The sequence below is a fragment of the Xiphophorus couchianus genome, chromosome 18 (genome assembly GCF_001444195.1).
Source record: "Xiphophorus couchianus chromosome 18, X_couchianus-1.0, whole genome shotgun sequence".
NCBI classification, from domain to species: domain Eukaryota; kingdom Metazoa; phylum Chordata; class Actinopteri; order Cyprinodontiformes; family Poeciliidae; genus Xiphophorus; species Xiphophorus couchianus.
The window spans coordinates 2,060,046-2,080,610 of NC_040245.1; the positions used below are offsets into that span (position 1 = coordinate 2,060,046).

Consider the following 20,565-nt stretch of genomic DNA (forward strand, 5'->3'; position numbering starts at 1 on the left):
TCAGTAATAGCATCTACAATGAAGAGTGGTGAGAGCTTACAAAAGATCCGGTCAAGCTGAAAACCATACTATTCCCAATTTCTCATAGTAATGTTTTTGTAATGAAGAAATACAAACCGGACCCTCTGTGTGTTTGTGGTTTGACAGTAAATTGGACACACAAGGGATAACTGTGCAAACAACAGCGATGGACGACCGGGAGTTAATTTTTGCTTTGAAATACAATCTGATGTGACGCCAGAAAAAACTATTGTTGTGATAAAAGGAGTTAGCGTACCAAGGCTAAATAACTCCTTTTGGTAAGGCAAAGATATTAAAGCCTAAAATATCATCTCAATGCTAACTATATAGCCGCAGCACAGACGTCCCCAATGCTAATGTTAGCATCCACCTTTCTACAGAAGTTCCATGGATAATCTGGGATTCCTAAAACACTGGAAAGATGAGCGGATATAATGACATTTTGCGCCAGGGGCTGAAAAGGGAGTTAAATTTGAAAATGCTGGTTATTTTGTAGCCGAGTTCCTTTGGAACTTGTGATTGACCTAATGAATTTTGGTGTATTACAAACAGCAATATTTTAGTTTATAGGAAAATACAGCATGTTCAGCTAATCCTGAAACTTTCTTGCTATATTTAGTGTCAGTTCAGAAAAAAAAAAAACAGCATTGGAAAATCGGAATCGGCAGGCCAGGCTTTTTAAAGATGGCTAATTGGCCAGAAAACTGCCATCGGTGTGCTCCTATTATTTTAACGATATGGTTTTTGATTAAAATGCGCTTAATTGCAACTAATTACAGACCTGGCAATTGATTAAAAATTTTCATTAAGTTCCACCACTATTTAAATAGTTTTAACTCTGAAGCCAGCCAGTTGATGAGTGGCTGTACTTCGTCATCCACTGCAGGGCTGAAACTGATGGTGATGAAGCAGAAACCTCCCCTTTGAACCAGGACATTCCCCAGATCCTGATCCGGTCAGCATGTAGCAGCTGCCTGTTGTAGTGCCTGGGTGGTGAGGATGCAGGAAAGACAACCTTTTGTTTTGACTCTTAAGGAGCTTTTCAGATCCGCCACGGTCCAGCCGCATTCAGCCGGGTCGTTCGGGTCATGGATGGTATAGCGCAGTCTTAATCCTGTCTGATGGAACCCTATAAAGCTTCTGGATTTATTACTACCTCTCCAGACCCGGTTACTACAGCCACAGTTCACTTGGCCAGAACCGCCGTTCTTCCAACAGTTTCAGTCCATTAATCTGATTCTAATCAGCTGCTTTTCTTTTTACGCACTGTGGGAGATCAGTCTGTGTCTCTGGTTGGATTCCCACACTTGTTCCTGGCTCTCGTCCAATCAGGAGACTCCTCAGCTCACAAAACTGGCTTCTGTCTGTCTGTCTGTAAAACTTAATGCAGGTTACAGTCAGACATTTTGTTTTTAAACCAGTTTTACAGCAATGTGCACAGCCACTTAACTCGATCAGTCTTTATAATAATCTGAAGGTGCTATAAAAGTACTTTTACCAGCAGATTGCTCTTTGTTACTGGTGCTGATATGATCCAACCTTTGGTCAGAACTTGGAGCAGAACCAGCGCTTTCTTTCCAGTGTGGATTCTGAGGAGTGGCGGCCTTGGGTTTGGAGCAGCATGTTGTCTCTTACATTATCAGTTCAGCTTTCTGTTGATTCAGAACATTAAGTTAAACCAGTTAAATACATTACATTATGATGCTGTCTGTTTTTAGCAACGTAAATGTTGCTTTGACCGGCCGATCAGCAGATTGATGGAAACATAAAGTGGATGGAGCCGTAAAGTTTGGGTCCAGGTTCGGCTGAGTCGAGCAGAATAACGGTGTGTGTCAGATTTACTCACTGGTTGTTTTCTGGGTTTCATGGAGGGGGAGTTCCAGCATTCTGTACTCTGATATTTTCAAATACCAACATCATGATATCACTTGTACAGATACCACCCAGCACAAACCTTTCCAAGTATCCCAACACTGCAAGGCAGATGGTCTCTTCCTCTTTCCCATTTTTCTCCTCCTCTATTTTTTTTTTTTTTCACATCCTCCTCTCTTCTCTGCTTTTTCTTTCCATGTATTTCCCCTAATCACTGCTCTGTCTGTATTCCTGCTGCTTTTCAACAATAACTTCTGTCTATTTTTTATTGAAATGTCTCTCTTCACTTCTTAAGGCTTGTTTTTGTTGTGTATTTGTTTTATTCTGTGCATAGAGGAACTGTATAAATACTCCATATCACAATGAAACATGGGAAGTCTCTTTTTCTGATTATTCTCCTCTTAATGATCACATATGTGAGGTTTATTACCAGTCGATCCGATACAGGAAAACAGCTGAGTTGACTTAAAATGTTTCTTTTTTCAGATTAATTTAATAACTCTGCACTCGTACAACACACTTAAATATACCAACAGCTTCACAAGCTTGGCCAAACATGTAAAACCAACACAACTTTAATTTGTTAAGTCAATCAAGTTTATTTGTGTAGCACATTTCATCAACACGGCAGTTCAAAGTGCTTTACATCATTAAAACAAAAAATCACAAACATTTGATAAATATTACTTATGGTTATGTATTTTTATTTATTAATTTTTAACACCTTGGGTGGAGTAACTTGTCAACGAATAATCAATTTCCCTTTGGGGTCAATAAAGTATTCTATATAGTCAGTAGATGTGAAAACCAGACATTACATTTTATGAAGTGCTGTTATTAAAATCATCACTAAACCTCAAATATGTTGGATAATGTCCCATTTATTCCAGTTCAAAAGCAACGTTAAGCAGGTTTTAGTCTTTATTTAAAGATTAAAAGTCAGTGCAGTTAGGAGTGTAACATCAAATGTAAAATAAATAAAAAATAAACTGAAACTGACAAACAGGTTTACCACCTTGGTCAAACCTGTAAAAAATAAACTGCAACAAACCTTTCAAATGGTTCAGAAAGTGGAATTATGAATCCTAAATATAATGTCAAATAAATAATAAAGTATGAAGCTGATCAGAGCACAAAGCATAGACTTAGACTGAATAGATAAGGCCCTATGGGTCCATCTAGAATGTTTTTCAGTATCGGGATCAATACAGATATTCATATCGGATTGGTGCGTCTCTGTTGTGCTGGAGAAATTTTCTAATTCTTTTACAAAAATTGTTATAAATTGTTTTGAATGGGGGGAAATGAATTTTGAATCAAATTGTGACGTAAAGATTCCCTCCGTTCTATATGAGATTCTTCTTCTTCTCTGCTCTGCCGCTCTCGGCGCAGGATCCGTCCTCCTCCTGTTGTCTTCCCTTACTGCGATGCTTCATGCCGAGTTCTCAGCTCGGCTTTAACACAACGTCATCAACACCTTTCTTCCCTTAAGCACTTTTAAATATGACCAGCCAAGAATGTCAGCTTAACCTCTGCATGACCCTGTTAGTGCTTTATTCCACCATGACACATGAAGCCACGAAACAAACAATAATATGGATATAATAGACTAAGATAACTGTGTATTTGCAAAATGCCATTTTAATACAGAGTGTTAGCAGTCAGGTTGAATTGCATGTTACTCATGTCATCCAAGTACCTTTTCCAAGCAAAAGAGACAATATTCCACAGTAACACATTCTGTTGTGACTTTATCAGTTGTAAGCACCGCCTCATTTGCTTTTGCCGCTTCGCTTTAAATTTTTATCGGGATATGCGGTTAGAAAGCCGGGCAGATGGAGGTTTCAGTCAAGGTAATGAACATGGCCATTGTAATCGATTTGGGGGGGAGGTTTGAAAAAATCTTGCTGCCATGGTTACGCATCATAGCAATTGTCTGAAAGTTAAACCAAAAAAAAAAAAAGTGATGGCAACAATCATTTAATCTACACAGCAAACAAACCAGAGGGAATAATTGTTCAGGCAACGCCTTTAAAAATGTATGTAGTTTTATGTTATTAAAGCTACAGTTTAATCAGTAATACTTTTACAACAAATTTATGTCAGATCAGGATTTCTAGGTTAATGACAAGTTGTCATAACATTTTAAATAATGTCAACTTTGTATTAAGTGTTATGATTTACCGAATGACACTTTATGACAACAGTCATAAATATTCATGAAGACTTACTCATGTTCGTTACAGGTGTTATGTCATGTTTATGACGGTGTCATGACAGTTTTATTCACAACCCGTCAAATAAAGTTACCGAGAATATAGAAGTGAATAAGTTACCTTCTACATGCCAAAGCAGTTCCTTGCTGTTTCTTTTTGTATAACCAGTAGAAAACAGTTATAGCACCAGTTTTTTTTGTTTTTTTTGTACCAAATTTGAATTGCAAAACAAAAGCAGCAACATCGCTAGCCTTACAGGTGGCAGCATATTGTGTGAGCCAGTGGTGATTAGACTTTAAAAACACCTTAATAAGCCATAATCTAAAGCTGCTAAAGCAACCTTCTGTCTGTCTGTCTGTGTGTGTTTTCTCGCAGTAAGGTGTGAATGTGTGGACAGCTGCAGGGCCGCCACTCGCCTCCTGCCCTTCTGTTGACCCTCTTAAACATGCTCTGTACGCACAAATGGTCTACACTTACACAGCTTTGTTTGTTTGTTAATTTTGCTTTACTGTTTGGTGTTGGGTAGATTATCTTTTCTCCCTAACCTGCTGACCTACTCAACACACCGACTTACTGTTGCTGTTTGTCTGGAAATCAGAAATTTAATACATGTACAAACTGATGTAGCTGCACCTCAAAGGGCTCTTTATGTTTTTAACTTGTGTCTGTGTTTCTTTGCAGGCTGCGGTTGAACCTGTCGGCTGAAGAGTGACTCGAACTCAACGTTATCAGGTAAGTTTAAAAGGAACTTATTATGCAAAATTTTAATATTTTTTTTACTTTTATTTGTCTCTATTGCTTGTAAAACAGCTCAAGTGCTTAAAAAACACCCAGTTGTTTTTTGGCAATAAGTTAATGTTTATTGGTATCTGGAAAGCAATCACTGTGCCGTTACCTAGCATCCAAAGCTGAGCTCCAGCCCGGTTGGTCAGCTGAATGCACTGTACAATGGCTGCTGGAAAAGATTTTGTTGTTGACTTGTCATCCAGAAACCACTTGTTGCATTATTGCTTGTTCAAGAGGCTCTACTAATGCTTTTCAAAGATGTACAGTTGTATAATTGTGCGAGTGTAAACATTGAGTTGGGGGTTGTGGCCGGTAGCAACTTATTTGGATAAAGCAATAACTAAAAAAGCTCAAAATAGGCAGAACTGAACAGACTAAAATTTAATTATCCAAGAATAATTTTGTGCAAAAAATGTAATGAACATGTTATCTGTAGCCCATCCTAACTTAACCTGCTCAAGGAAGCATAATAGATAATAGATGTGTAGGAAATGTAAGTCTAAAGCCTTTCTGGGGGGTTTGGCAGTAAAAGATGGCCGTCTAAAGAGTTTGATGCTGTTCAGTAAGTGTAACAAATCATTGTGGTTGAACTTAGCCTCTGTGATTTATCACTGACCAATTCAACGTCGCATTAGCATCTTGAGATCGTGGCGTTTCTTTGACACATGCCGGTTCTTAAACACACAGTCATGTTGAAATGCGCCTATTGGACACAGATCACTGGAGTTCATGCCTGTCAATTACAGCATCTGGCTTCTTCTGGAGCAAAATTATGACACATCTCAAGTTAATGACAAAAGTCGGATTAAATGCACTATAACATGAAAACTATTGGATTCAGTATCACATGTGGAAGTGGCACAATTTGAATTGTTTGGGTGAAAAGATCCTAATTGGATGGTTCAGACTGCTGTGAAAACATTGGATGTGGGTTTTATTTCAGCAAAATAATCACATTGATCATGTTTATAACTTTTACCTTTCAGTTGATTTCTAAAGTACAATAAAAATGATCTGAGAAGGACAATAGGGGATTTAGCTTGTAATATACTTTAATGCAGTTCCGGTTAATTGGATGTGTTCAAAGGTTACAGAAAAATTCATTGTTTTTCTTAAACTTACTTCTTTTGTTTTGATCACTCTAACATTTACTGACTGGTGTTTCAGCTGCTTTCTGTGCACATCTCTCTCTACGACACAGAGCTATGTAAAGATGGCAGGTTACTGGAAGTGGAAATCATTTTAAAGGGCCAGAAACCTTTCAGTTAGATAAACAAAATAATATTCCTTTTTTAAAGCCGTGTGAATCACAATATGTTGGTTTTCACATGGCTTGCTGAGGGATGTGGCCCGTATAAAATCAGACTGTAAGACCTTCTGTCTGTTAACTCAGCAACAAATTAAAAAGATCAACATAAAGATGTGTTTTAAAAAATGTTAATTTGCAAAAGATTTAGTAGAATCATACTTAAACTTGTCTAGTAATTTGTTAGTCATCATACATATATGTTGTTGCAATGCTTTGTGACATTTTTTCTAGTTATATTTTATTAAATTTCCCAGTCAGCCATTGAATGCAGCACAGGTTTAGCTCACCTCTTGCACACGAGTGGATGACCAAACTTTTTCTCGGTTTAGTGAGAGGAAACGATTGTTCACCTTCTGTAAGTGAGCTGTAATGCAACTCTGCCTATCTGACTTGATGTTTCCCAGCATGCATTGCAGCCTCCATTATTCATGGCTGTGATGGGGGGTGGAGTTTGACAGCTGGTAGATCGGTGATGAAGCCAGACCCTCAGCATACCTGAATGTGTGTGTGTGTTGGTGTGGGTGTGTGTGGAGGCTGGCGGGGGAGGGGCAGAGTTTCTACACTCTGGGGAAATTGCTATGTATTTTTAAAATGTTTTTGCTGCTTTCATTCCTTCATTCGTGTTTGAGCTTTATGCATACATCTCTATATGAAAATATAAAAACCAATATGTTTGTTTCTGATGGGAAACAAACATCCTATCAAGTTTCTCTCAAAAAATAATGAAGCAATCTAAAAAAACGGTATATTTTGAGAATGTTTTCTTTGCTGTTTTTATTCAATTTTAATAAAACATTGCATTTCAAAAATTATTTAAACCCTTCCTAATAATTATTGGATTAGTGTCCTGCTGCATAATTGAAGTGTGCTTTAGCTTCAGGCAACCCCGCACCATCATACCACCACCACCATGTCTGACACTTTGTGTCACTTTTCCTACGATGTAGCGTAGCTTCAAGGAAAGTATTCTCATTATTAAATTATTTCATGAAGTTAGTTTGTAGTTTTGAATATATTTACACAAGGCCAAATATGCAAATTAGGTGATGATGTCATCTTGTGAGTTTTAGCACAGCCAATAGCTGCTTCCTTGCTGAAGAGTAGTCCAGACTGGTAAATCAGCAGGTGCGTTTCCAGTAGAAATGTGCGCAAAATTTTATTTCACTAATTCCATTAATGTTGAAAAAACGCAATTTCTCAATTGAGGTATTTCAATGAAATTAAAAATACAATTAAGAATAAGTTTGCTAACACAATAAATCATTAAAAAACATGCCACGCCATCATCCTCCTACCACTTCCTGTCGTCATCTTTGTCGGTTCCGCCAGTAGTAACATCCAGCTGTTGGTCATGTGACTCGTGTGATGTGAAATAAAGGGAGCAGTTTAGCAAAATACAATTATTTTGGTGTGTCTGAAAAATTACCTCATCCTAACGCAACAACTTTTTATCAGTTTTTAGTTTTTCTTTTTTAAATTGGCATGTTTCCATTAAGCAAATTAGTTTTTTAAATTTCATAGTTAACAGAAATGCAGCTACTAAAGTGTGAAAACTTTAGTAAATCTTTAGGCAGTTTTCTTTACAGCACTGCAAACTGGTCCGTGGAAATATGACATGAAATATTGCATCACAGCAGCTGGTTGTGATTTGACATATTGTGCAGCTTTAATTTGTGGTAGTTTATGTTACTACTTGTCTTTCTTTGTGCTTTTATTTTCCTCTGAGCCCCACTTACCCCTTTCCTCCTCCTCTTCCCCCCGTCTCTCTCATTTCTTCCTCCTGTCTCTCGCTGTTGCTGCTCCACTCTGTCTCCATTATACTTTACTCCTCTTTTGGACCCTCTTTGTCTCTGCCGTCTTTTCACAGTCTGTCTCTGTTGGACCATTAACAATGGTCAGATTCCTGCTTCATTCTTCTTTTCAGTTTTCAGCTTCCTCCCAGATTAAACAGATTGATGTTTGTGTCTTTTTCACAACTTCATTCCTCATATTTTGCTCCAGACAGGAGGAGTTGGTTACCTTGAAAGTTCTTCTACATGTTCTCCAAAAATAACGTGATAGTAAAACTCCTGAGAACAATAATAATTTTTGGACTCATGCAGGTATTAATTGACCAGACTGTAAAAACCTTTCCTCCATTTTAGGACAGGAACATTAAACATGGTAAATCAATCGTAGCCTCTAAGTGCTCGTATCCCATAAACTTTATAAATCATCCATTATGTTTATGACTCACATTATGCTTTCTGATTGCTCTCTGTTTGTTCCTCTCAGCCATGACAGCACATCAGCAGCAGTTTACATCCATGTTATTGATTTCATTTCTGGTTGAAGAGTTCTTAAAGCCCATAAATTTATCGGATGCTGGGTCTGCCGCTTAAAGCACCGCAGTGCACCATGGGAATGCAACGAATGTCACTATTCTCTCCTCACTTTTTGTTTTCTAATTTTCCACCATAATGTCCAGATTTGAGTTTGTGTATTATGTTGAATACCTCCTTTTTACAGGTGACCCCCTGGTATCCACAGGTGGTTACAAATCGTTGCCACCGATGAAGCCATCTTAGCACTACAGGGGTTCAGCCAATCAGCACCAACGAAAATGAAAGGTGCCTCTAGATTGGCTGCTTTGGAAATGCCAGCCAACAGCATGTCAAGAGGCATTGTGCCTAATTATTTCAGATTCACCAAATCAAATTCTCTTTCAAATATTTTAGATATGAAGTATGAAAAAAACTGTAAATAAGCAATTTTTCACAAAAAATTTACAAAAGACTTGTATAATAAAATGATTTTTACATACATTCATAAAAAAGAATGAATGGTTTAAAAAACTAACATATAGTTTTCTTTTCATTATTTCTTTAAATATTTGTTTGTACTTTTATGTAGTTTAAGGGTGTTTTCACACCTCATAGCCTGGTAGACTCGATTTGATAGCTGACCAAAATTGCAACATTTGTTACATTTTGAGCCGGTACGATTCACATTCACACTGAAAACCATTTGAGCAACCTGTTTCCCTCCTCGCCAGCGGGGGCGCTGCACTCAACAACTGAAGAAGACACTGAGTGCAACTTTCTTTTCCACAAAATGTAAACAAAAATGGAGTAGCATCAGATTTGAGCAATTGCAGGATTTCTTTTTGTCTTTAGTAAAAGTCCACGAGCCATTTCTCCTGTTAGACCTGCGCTTTTATTTTGCTTGTGTTTACCCAGAATGCTCTGCTCCTGCTTTTGGAGCGGTTTCCGACCTGCTTGGCGTTCACATTTGTATTCGAACCGCACTAAAGTTCACTTCAACCGAACCGAGACCAGGGTTTTTAGGTGGATCAGGGTTCGCTTTTTTAGTCCACATCATAGTTCGATTACGCATTCACACCTCCCCAAACGAACCAGACTTTCTAGACAAATGGACTGGAGTTGGATTAAAGCAAACCTAAACAGGTCTGATGTGAATTCGCCCTAAATCCCTGGATTACAAAGCAGTTTCCATGTCAGTTTCGTCCCATTTCAGTGAGAAAGTAACTCCAGGTCCTCATCACAGGAATCCCATATTTTCTTGAGTTCTTGTAGTTCATTTCTAGGAATTACTTTCATTCATAGGTATTAAACAACTTGTATAATGTCTTTTCTAATTCACCAAGCGGACATGTTAAAACCTCAGAGACGCCAAAAACTTGAACACTCTCATCAGTCAGACGGCTCTTTGTCTTACAGGATGTCCAGACCTGGGACATCAGGTGTGCCAGGTGGGGGTCTTAATGTGACCTTGTAGTCCATGTCTGTATTGATTACACAGAGCTGTGTGTAAGTGTGTGTTGTAGCCTTATTGGATTTTGTTTTGTGTCAGTGTTGTTGCGTTTATCTTTTACAGATCAGTATGTTGCTGCTGCTTAGTGACCTTTATTTCACATTTTATTTTTCTATTTATTTTCCTTTGTTGGTTTCAAATCATCCTCTTGCCCTTTTGGATTTCTTTATGACGAAACTATTTCTGTCTGAGCTGAACATGGTTCTGCAGACAATCTGATTTTCTGAACCAAGTTATTAGTTTTTGGGGGGGGTTTGACAAAAGGCCTGGCTTCAGAGCTTGACTGTTTCATGGCTCAATTTGCGGGAGTGTCGGTTTGATTGGTTTTAGATTTGCAGAAGGAGACAACATGATTCAGAAAACGCACTCTTGAGGTTTTTGTGCTTCACACAAGCTAAACAAAACATACTGAAACCGTCTCCTCTTAATGTAAATTCTTTTTTATTGACATTATTCTACATTTCTTTTTGGATTAGTTAAAACATAATCATGCAATAAAACTTATATTAATAAAACTGAGGCTCAGACTTAGTCTGCTTTAATCAAACTCCATTTTGTTTGTTTGTCTGGACAATCTGGTTTGTTTAGGGAGGTGTGAACGCCAAGCAGACCAGAGACTGTTCCAAAAGCAGGAAGCGGACTATAATGCGCTAGTCTAGCGCTAGCAGAGAAATACCTCATGGTCTTTTATCAAAGAGAAATCCTACAACCATCGGTTTACATTTTGTGAAGAAGGAAGTTGTGCTCGTTCAGTGTCTTCTTCAGAGGATTCTGTGTCATTTCCTTCACTGGTTCTTGGTGCAGCGCCACTACAGGCGAGAAGGAGAACAGGTTTTGGTAATACTTTATTTGAAGGGGGTGCATAAGCCTGACATAACGTCTGTCATGAACAGAAGGAGTGTACATGAATGTTTACGACTGTCATGAAGTGTCATTCAGGAAATGATGACACCCTTAGTACAAAATTGCACTAAAAGTTGCATTAAAAGTCAATTAAAGTGTGAACTTTGCATAATTTCTTTATATAATGACACTTTAAAAGCAAAGTTCCATTAATACTTGCATTAAAAGTGTCATTATTTACCAAATGACACTCGATAACAATAATCAAAGACAGTCATGTGGACACAACATGTCATGTCAGTCCCTTAAAATCAAGAGTTATCCAGGTTTTTCAATTGACTTGCTTTGTTTCACACAGTGCAGTGTGAAAGAGAACCGCAGCAGCTGGAAATGTAACAACAAATATTGCATTTTCTTCTCCAATCGAACCGAGTCTACTGGACTATCAGATGTGAAATCTCCCTAAAATGTACCGGGACGTCTAAATTCAGCCTCAAGTGACTTAGATTCAGACAAATATATGAGCAATTAAAACACCTTTTGCTTCTCTCTCAGATTATTTGCAACGCTGACAACCAGTGCATACATTTACATACAGCAGTGCTGCCAGCCGGCTCCAATGCAGTCATGCTGCTGAGCAAGACGATGTCGGGAGGATTCATCCGGCTGTGATTTATGAATGACCTGTTTTACATCCTGAGCAGCAGCCGGCTCTGAATCATTGACTGAAATGATCAAAGAACTACGCTGAGCAAGAGGAGATCCTCTAAATTATCTCAGGAGGAAGTGAACCAAATTGGTTTTCCTCTTTTTAATAATCCACACAGATTCCTTGGAACGGGCGCACGCTGTGGCTGCAGTTGTCCCCTGAAGGCGATGAGCTGAGGCGGGGCTGTACAGATGGCTGTATGGAGCAGGATCTGTGTGTGTGTGTGTGTGTGTGTGTGTTTTTGGGGTGGGGTTTTGGGATAGGCTCCATCTCCTACAATAACCCGTATAATCAGTGTGTTACACACACAAACCTGCAGATAATGATCACATTGTTTGCATTATCTTACGAGTCTGCAAGGTGAAATCTGATCTTTGTGTGGCTGCACCAATCCCACTAATCTAGGCAAAATTATAATATGGATTATTCAGATTGAGTTTCAGCCAGCTGCTTTATGCTAAATCATAAGTCTTGTAATAAATGGCATCAATTATATATATTTTTTAACCTTTTCTTCATCAAAAGCATTTTTTTCACCTCAGTCACATTTAGCAAATGATGGTTTAACAATCATGCTTTTATTGTTTCAAAGAAGCGTTACTCATTCTGGATTTTTCCACAGAGCTTTTTAGCAAAGCGGCGCACACAGAAACCGCAGCTTGAATCATCGCTCCATCACTCAGGATTTAACGTCCTGCTACTTTTCTCCATCGTTGGTTGTCGTCTCGGGTGAACGTCGGAAAAATCACATCCTTAATCACTGCCAAGAGCACTGAATGCGCTCCAGTTCCTGGCATCCATCCCAACGCCATTAATCTGAGTTAACAGGTTGGAGTAGCAGGAATTGATTTAGGTTGGAGTAATTAAGGTGCTCTGATCTGCTTGACTCAACATTTTCTGTTCCTTTCAAAATTATCAGCAGTTCTTGAGGACATTAGTGAAATATTAGTTTTGTTTAAATTCTTTATATTTTGCATTCAAGTTAAAAAAACCCAAACACTAGTCCGCCTACAGCTCTCGGTGTCCGTTCGTTTGAAGTGAATTCTGGTGCAATTTGAATGCAAATGCGTAAAAAGCAGTAATTGGACTACATTGCAGGGCATTCTGGGTAAATGCAACAAAAACAAATGTGAGATTCTAGCGCTAGCGGGAGAATTATTTGTGATCTTTAGCCAAAGGTAAAAGATAAAATCCTGCAAACGCTAAACTCTGACGCCACTTCATTTTTGTTTACATTTTGTGAAGAAGGAAGCTGAGCTCATTGTCTTCAGAGGTTTTTATGTCGTTTCCTTCAGTGGTTCTTGGTGCAGTGCCCCCTCAGGTGAGGAGGGGAACAGCTTTTTCAAAAGGTTTTGTTCAATTGACATTGCACCTGAAAATGTAGCAAATGTTGAAATTTTGCTGTACTATCAGGTGTGAAAACACCCCAAGGCCTTGAAATGTTGCTTTTTTGATACATTTATGCCTACTTCATGTTGTCAGGCAGGTTCAGTTGAAGTAATGTGTTGTTTTTACAGGCCATGTGGAAACAAGGTTTTGGTATGGCTGCTGAAACAGCATTCTGATTCAGCTCATCTTTGACTAATATTAGAACTATATTGGTCTGAAATCTCTCAAGTGTAACCTAAACAGAAAACAAAAACCCCCAGAAGAAACCTGACACGACTTCGAGTGAAGCAGGAACTGAGGTTTAAAATTAGAGTGAAAATTAGAGACATCTAACAGATTCCCCTTTGTCTGTACCTGAGCTGTAGCATAACACCAAACGCCTGAACTATTGAAGTGTGGAGCTTCTGTATTTGTCATGCTGTGGGAACAAAGATATGTGTGTGTGTGTGTGTGTGTGTGTGTGTGGACATGGACATGCCCCCCACCATCACACAGTCTGTTCCTCAGTCACGCATCCTCTCTTTCCTTTCTCTCTTCTCTACCTATATTTAAATTTATTCTGTTTTCATTTAGTTTCTCTGTCACTTTCCTCATCCCACCTTCCTCTCAACACCATCCCTCTCTCCTCATACTTTCCTGTTTTCTCTCTTTCTTTCTTTTTTGTGTATCCTTTATCTGATGTTTGGCCATGTCCTCCTCTTCAGAATCACCATCTGTCTCCTTCTCTCTCTCTCTCCCACACAAACACTCACACACTTTTGCCACATGACAAAAGACGTTCTATTTTTGCTCCCCAAACAGCTTTTTTCTGATGTGGTCGTTAACTAATTAAAGTTCTGCATGTGTTGGCTGGATGGATCAGCTGTGAAAACAGCTCGCAAAGTTTTATCACTTATGCTTTGTCTGGGATTGGATTCAAACTGTGGATTAATTTATTTTATGAGAAGCTCAAATGAGTTTCTGAAGCGGCGACACAGCGACGGGTGACTGAAGGTGATTATTTTGGCTTGTATACTTTAATGAGTGTGAATGAACTTGTCATCCACTGCTGCCAGATTTATTTATTCACAGGATGTCAGTGCATCCTTAAAATGTCTTAAATTCATGAAACTAAATGTAAGTTTGCCTTACATATCTTAACTACGGGTCTTAAATTTTGTCATGTAGGGGCTTTTCTGTAAGGCAGAAATTTGAGTCGTACTTGAACATCTTTACTGCGTTCTGACTTGAGGCGGTTGCGGCTATCGCTAACTTACTGTATATGCCACTAATATACCCTTGCTAGCTAGCTAGCTTTGTGTGCATCTGTCATGGGTGATGGACTCGACACAGGGAGCAACAAAATCATCGACAACAAAATATTAACATTTTCCAACTTATTTTTCAGTCGATGTATGCTTATGTATGCTTTGAATTCATGAATTGATGCCCAAAGTGTCTTAAAGTGCCTTAAATTCATAAAACACAAAACAATTTAGCCATAAATATGTTAATCAAAGGTCTTACATTTTGTTCTGGCAGGACTATTAGTCTTGTATTCATAGTTTCTTTTTTTTTTTCATGGCACTTTCTGTCAGGCAAAAATTTGAGACATCTTCACTGCATTCTGTGACTCGATGCGGTTGCAGCTAGTGCTAACTAGCTGCTAATATACGGAGCTTTTTTTTTTTTTTTGACACACGAGGATCTAATATTAAAGCCCTAAAAATGTTGTAAATCCATAATGTAAATCTGCTTACATTTAGTTCTGTGAATTTACATTTTGTGTCATAAATTCATAAAACAAAAGGCAAGTTGGCCTTAAATATGTCAATCAGGTCTTAAATTTCATCATGACCGGCGTTTGGTTTTTCTCCTGCAGAGTTTTTCTGTCAGGCAAAAATTTAAGTCACAGGCAGACGTCTTCATTGTGTTCTGTTACTTGAGACAGTTAAGGCTACCGCTAACTAGCTGCTAAGTCGCTCTTGCTAACTAGCTAGCTGTCTGGTTTGCATCTATCGTGTGTGATGGGGTTAAGATGGGTTAAGGCTGTAGAGAACAAATATTCAGTGGGAGAAACTCCAGAAATTTTGGCTGTTTTAGCTGAAATTTCTGCTTAATTATAATACAGTAGGAACTGCCAAGCATCCTCTATATTTACAGTTTTTTGTTTTATTCAAGGTGTCATGTAGAAGGTCTTAAAAAGTCCAGAATTGGACTTTCTGGCTTAAGCCACTCAAGCTTTTGCTGATATTTGTTGAATGCAAAATTTGTATTGTTAGGATAAAATGATAAACTAGCTTTCTAGAGGAACTGTGCCGACATAGCAAAGGATTTTTATGCTAATACACTTGAAAATCAACTAGCTGACATTGTGAGATTGTCAGTGGATGTATTCTTATGAATGCTTTCAAATGTGGTCTGTAAATTATGTTAAAATATACGTTTGAAGTCTGCGCCCTCGGGTTTGAGTCTGCAGACAAATGAGACGGTTTCATTTCTCGTTCTGTCATCGGGGCTTCAGTCAGGATGAAATGAGATGCAGTGAGATGGTTCGGTCTCCTGCTTCAATAGTTTCTATTTTTGTTGCTTTATCTCAGGGGTGCCCAAAGTCGGTTCTCGAGGGCCGGCATCCTGCATGTTTTAGGTCTCTCCCTGGTGGTAGTAACAACCTTCTCAGCATGTCGGTGTTTTCCTCTCCTAAGGCCTCTAATGAGCCATCATTTGATCCAGGTGCGTTAAACCAGGATCCATTTGTCCTCAACTAGTCCCTCTTAGTCTCTGTTTTGTTTATGTCTGGTATTTATGTTACCTGACAAACCGAATCTTTCAGCACCAGCTAGCGGCTCTGTTGGATCTGGTTGCCTGGAGGTGCATTGCTCCCCTGGGCTATGAGGGAACCAGACCCCCTGCTGGCTCTGCCACCTCAGCTTTCCTAAAAGTCTGGAGTTCAGAAGTTAGGTTTTTATTACTTCAATGCAAATGTTTCAGCTACTAACAAAAAATGACTACAGTATGTAAAACCAGACATTCCTTGTTATCTGAATGAAACCTAAACCATGAAGGTAAGTAAAAATATGTGGATCCTGGTTTTTGCGGCGGTTACAGACGAAAGCACAAAAACTTTTAGATTTAGTCTAAAAATTCCTACACTGCAACAACACAAAATCTTCTTACCTTTTGGAATTTGGTCTAGTTTTTAAGTGCAAATATATTAGTGAGTTTGAAATAAGACAAAACAAATAACTTTTCAACACGATACAAGAGCCTGATTAAGTCAATAATTTTTTACTATTGATTAAAAACTGGAAGACTTTTCACTTATAACCATGTTATGAGTGAGAAAATCTGCCATAGCTTTTTTTAAATCAATATTCAAGAAATATTGATTAAAAAGCTCAATATGTAGCTTAAATGTAGCTTAAGCTCTGCAGAGCAGAGGAATGGTGAAGGTCACTTTTCAAATCTCCCTTCAGATTCTCATCTGAGTTTAGGGCTTGACTTTGACTGGGCCGTTCTGATATATGGACATGCTTCCATCTGGAACATTCCAGTTTTTCTTCTTTTCTCTTTTTTCTTTTCTTTCTCTTTTCTTTCACTTGCATGGCCAATAGTTCCCTTGCTAAAATTATGTGCTGCTTTGTGCAACTCTATTGTATAAATGTGGGGGATTTATGTAATAAATGATCCCACAGCATGATGCCACTACTACCATGTCTTAACTGTGGGGATGGTGCTTTCGGGGTGATATGGAATTTGTAGTCTCCTTTTTTCCCTCAAAAACATTCTTCTCTTCTCTTCTCTTCTCTTCTCTTCTCTCTTTCAGTTGCATGGCCAGTCGTTGTCCTGCCTCAATCATTTACTGCTTTCTGTCTCGATCACATAAATCTGGATGTTTAAGTACTTTTGGAATAATTACTTTGAATTATTGAGATTTTATAACCATTTAGAAGAGCAGGCAGTTTGGCACAGGTAAAAGGCTTTTAACTGAAATCTCTGTCCTGTTAATTTGACTCAGCCGCTGAGAAATACACAAAGAGTCGGTGCAGCTGATTATGTAAGAGCAAACGGAGGAAATTTGGACGGTGCTGTTGCTTATTTAGCAGCCTGTGGGATTCCTCAGAGCAGCTGAAGGGAATCCAGATTCACACTCTGGTTGTCTACATGTCTGTCCATCTATTGGTCATGTTTCACACTGGAAGTTATGCAAACACTTTGTTTTATATGGGCATCTTAGTCAGATTTTAGTTGTATGTAAGATGTTATTAAATGTTCCAGTAAATGTGTCTGCTGCTGCTGATACTTCATTCCCAGGAAGTGCTGACACATTCCGGCGTCCGTCTCTTTAGATGTGCTGGCGTGAATAACGAATGTCCCTATCGGGCCGTGCTGCGGTGGCGCAGCGGGTTAGCACGCCCCACGTTTGGAGGCCTTAGTCCTCGACGCGGACGCCGCGGGTTCGACTCCCGGTCCCGGCGACCTTTCCCCCTCTCCTCACCCTCACCCTCTTTCCTGTCTGTCTACTGTCGCAAAAAATACGAGCCACTAGAGCTGCAAAAAAAACTCTTTGGAGAAAAAAAAATAAAAATAAATAAATAATGAATGTCTCTATACGTAGGCCGGCACACATTAGATGGATAATGGAATGACAGACTTTATGCTGCAGCTAAATGACACTTTATTAAATTCACGGATCAGATTTTTTTAGAGATGGTTTGTTTCTGACGTGCTTAATCACATCCTAAGGCGCAAAACGGATTTGTTATGAACGAAAATGGAAGAAATTTGTGTGGAAACCAAAAACATCCCATAATTCAACAGTATTTGTTTCCTGTCTGTTTTTTGGGGGGGGTTTCACGGTGCTATCACCCCGCCACCACTATGCCGGCCCAAAATGAAAATGAGTTTAAAACTCTTTCTGTAGAATAAAGGACTTTAAATAATTTATAACATTAATGCTGTTTTTCCTCCTCGGTACTGAATTAAAACGCGCCTGCACGCTTCAGACCAGCAGACAAACATCATTCCTGTCTTTAGTTCATAGATGTGGTCGAACCAAAGTAGATCAGTTATTTGGGTCCTTTAATTTGCAGCACCTGGTTCCTTCTGACCCATTTAAATCGGATGGAAACAGCAAGTTCCTATTTTGGGTTCACTTATGTTTATAAATAAGAACCAGGTGTAATCGCTGTTCTTGTGCACTAGAGGTTAGACTTGGACTAATTTTGTAATCTATTAATTGTTAACTGGAGTATAGAGACTCTAAAAAAACTAGAAAGAATAACACAATCAGAGCAGCAAAACTGTACAAAATATATCAAAGTTTTTAATTTAAGATTAAAAAAATCTTTGTCTAAAAAATGCTCTACCCAGAAATCTTTAAGTGTCGTAGTTTTAACTTCACCTGGTTCAAATTCTGTGAATAAAGGCCTTTTAAGCACCTTTATCTATCTAATTATTATTTTAAAATCGTAAAAATAGTCACCAGATCAGCTCCACTGATCAAGCAGGAAGGACTGAGCTTTTCACATGTTGATGATGGAAATACATTCAGCTGCAGATTCATCCTTTGCTACAAAATATCAAGAGCTTACTAAAGGAATACTGTTATTGCAATTTATACAATAAAATGTTTATTTTGTCATTTAAAAAGGAATTGAATAGTTTATTTTCTTCATTTGACATATTAGTAAAGGCTTAAGACGTAAAATGAAAAATCTGCAGAATGTGGCAATTTTCTTTATCCAATTAACTGTCATAATAATCAATAATTAAAATAATTATTCTGTTTCCATTACGAAACCATTGCTGATTGACCTTTTTGTTTTGTTTTTCCCCATCTTGGCTCTGTTTGCAGATATTTTAGTTCTGAGTCTGACTCCTCGGAGTCCAGATTGGGTAATCTGAAGAGGGATGAATTGGGATTAATGGGTTTTCCAGCCCAGATCATCTTTGTAACTCAGAATTGGCCGGATTTGACAGTTCAGATGATTTGAGACTCAGAGAGTCTCTGTAATCATCTCTGCAGGGATCCTGATCCAACTCAGGATATCATCTAAGGTCTCTGACAGCGTGGTGCCTCCTCATCACTCACACACTCCTAACACACACACACTGTGTTTCTGTGTGTGTGTGTGTGTGAGACCGGTGCTGCAGGAGGAGTCTGGCATTTTCCTCACCACGTTAACACTGTCTTGGTACTCCTTTTAAATCACTGTCAGAAAATGTTTATTTTGCTTTAGATTTGTTGCTTTTTAATCTTAAACTTAAGATGATTTAATCACCTGAACAGGTTAAGAAATTTTGTGTTTATTTAGTTGTTGCTTCTCTTCCTTTTCCCTTTAAAGGTAATATGACCTTAATACCTTAGTGGCGAGATGCAGAAAGCTAAAACGTTCTCCTCTCGCTAACACATTTGTTTCCTGCTTAGTTGGAAAAAAGCAGAGGAAATTTAAATGTCTCTTTTTTCATGATTTTGTGCGAAGTTTGAGTAATTTGTATAGAGTCATATTTGGTCAGTTAGAATATATATGTTCCAGTGAGGCTTATTTTCCTGCGACAGAATATTTGACCCAGAATAAGGAAAACAGAAATTGGAGAATGAAGTCATGATATTAGAAAATATTTGTACAAGATTAAAGTTGGAATATTATCAGAATAAAGTTATAATAATACAAGAATAAAGTCACAATATTTTCAGAATAATGTTTGAATATTAGAAGAAAGACGTAGTAATTTTATGGGAACACAAAAAAATTGCCAAAAATGAAAGTCAGGAATGTTGAGCATCTTATTAAGTTATACTTTAATATCGGTTTTACAGATAATTAAATTGGCTTGAAATGTATTACAATTGTGCGAACCACTATCTGTGTTTAAGAAACAACCACAAGCTGATAACTATTATCAAAACTTGTTTTCCTCATTAAAAAGACTGATGACTCTCTTTTCTGCTAATACTTCATCTTTATTCTGAAAATATTGTGACTGTTCTTGTAATTAAAAAAACTAAATAATCTCCATCGGATCCTGATATGCCATCGTATTTTTAAGCAGGTGCGTTTCATAAAGTCCACATTGCCGTATTCATATTACGTAACTTTTACGTAAATTAACATTCTACGGAAAAATAAGCAAATTATTGAATACTTCCTCCCAGGTTCCTTTTTTCCATCAACACCGATCGCATCTGTGATTATGAATAGATTTAAACAGAAATATTTCGTTAAATATCTTCTAATTTCTTTTTAATCTAAGTTGAAACAAGTCTGTAGCGTCAGTCTTAGCAATAAAAATGAAGATGAAGTTATTAGGATTTTTAATAAGACGGGGAATCCTTTCAGATCAATAGATGTAACTTTGTATTCAGTTGGGTGTGTGTGTGTGTGTGTGTGTGTGTGTGTGTGTTTTGTAGTAGACAGTATGGGATTGTTTGGAAACCAGGTTCTGCTGAAACTGGCAGGAGTGTTTGAAATTTGAGACATCTGCTGTCTCCCTCTGTGGGTGTGAAGCAGACAATAAAGACTCCATCACTTTCTTCTAAACAACAACTGTCTGTATGCAGATGGCTACAAACACACACACACTCACACACACACCCTCTCTAAGTGCTTACTGCCCTTCGTGTG

At 38.2% G+C, this 20,565-nt stretch overlaps 1 protein-coding gene across 2 annotated transcripts in view; it reads left to right on the plus strand.

Moving 5' to 3' along the window:
- The window catches only part of pak1 (p21 protein (Cdc42/Rac)-activated kinase 1), a 57,262-nt gene that overhangs the window by 8,969 nt on the left and 27,728 nt on the right, over positions 1 to 20,565 (plus strand). Inside the window, exon 2 of one of the 2 annotated variants that reach the window (XM_028045634.1) lies at positions 4,791 to 4,841. The gene's annotated coding sequence lies outside the window, so the exon portion shown is untranslated. Of the gene's footprint in view, positions 1 to 4,790; positions 4,842 to 13,546; positions 13,952 to 20,565 lie in introns of those variants that run through there. The other variant, XM_028045635.1, reaches the window with a different exon arrangement.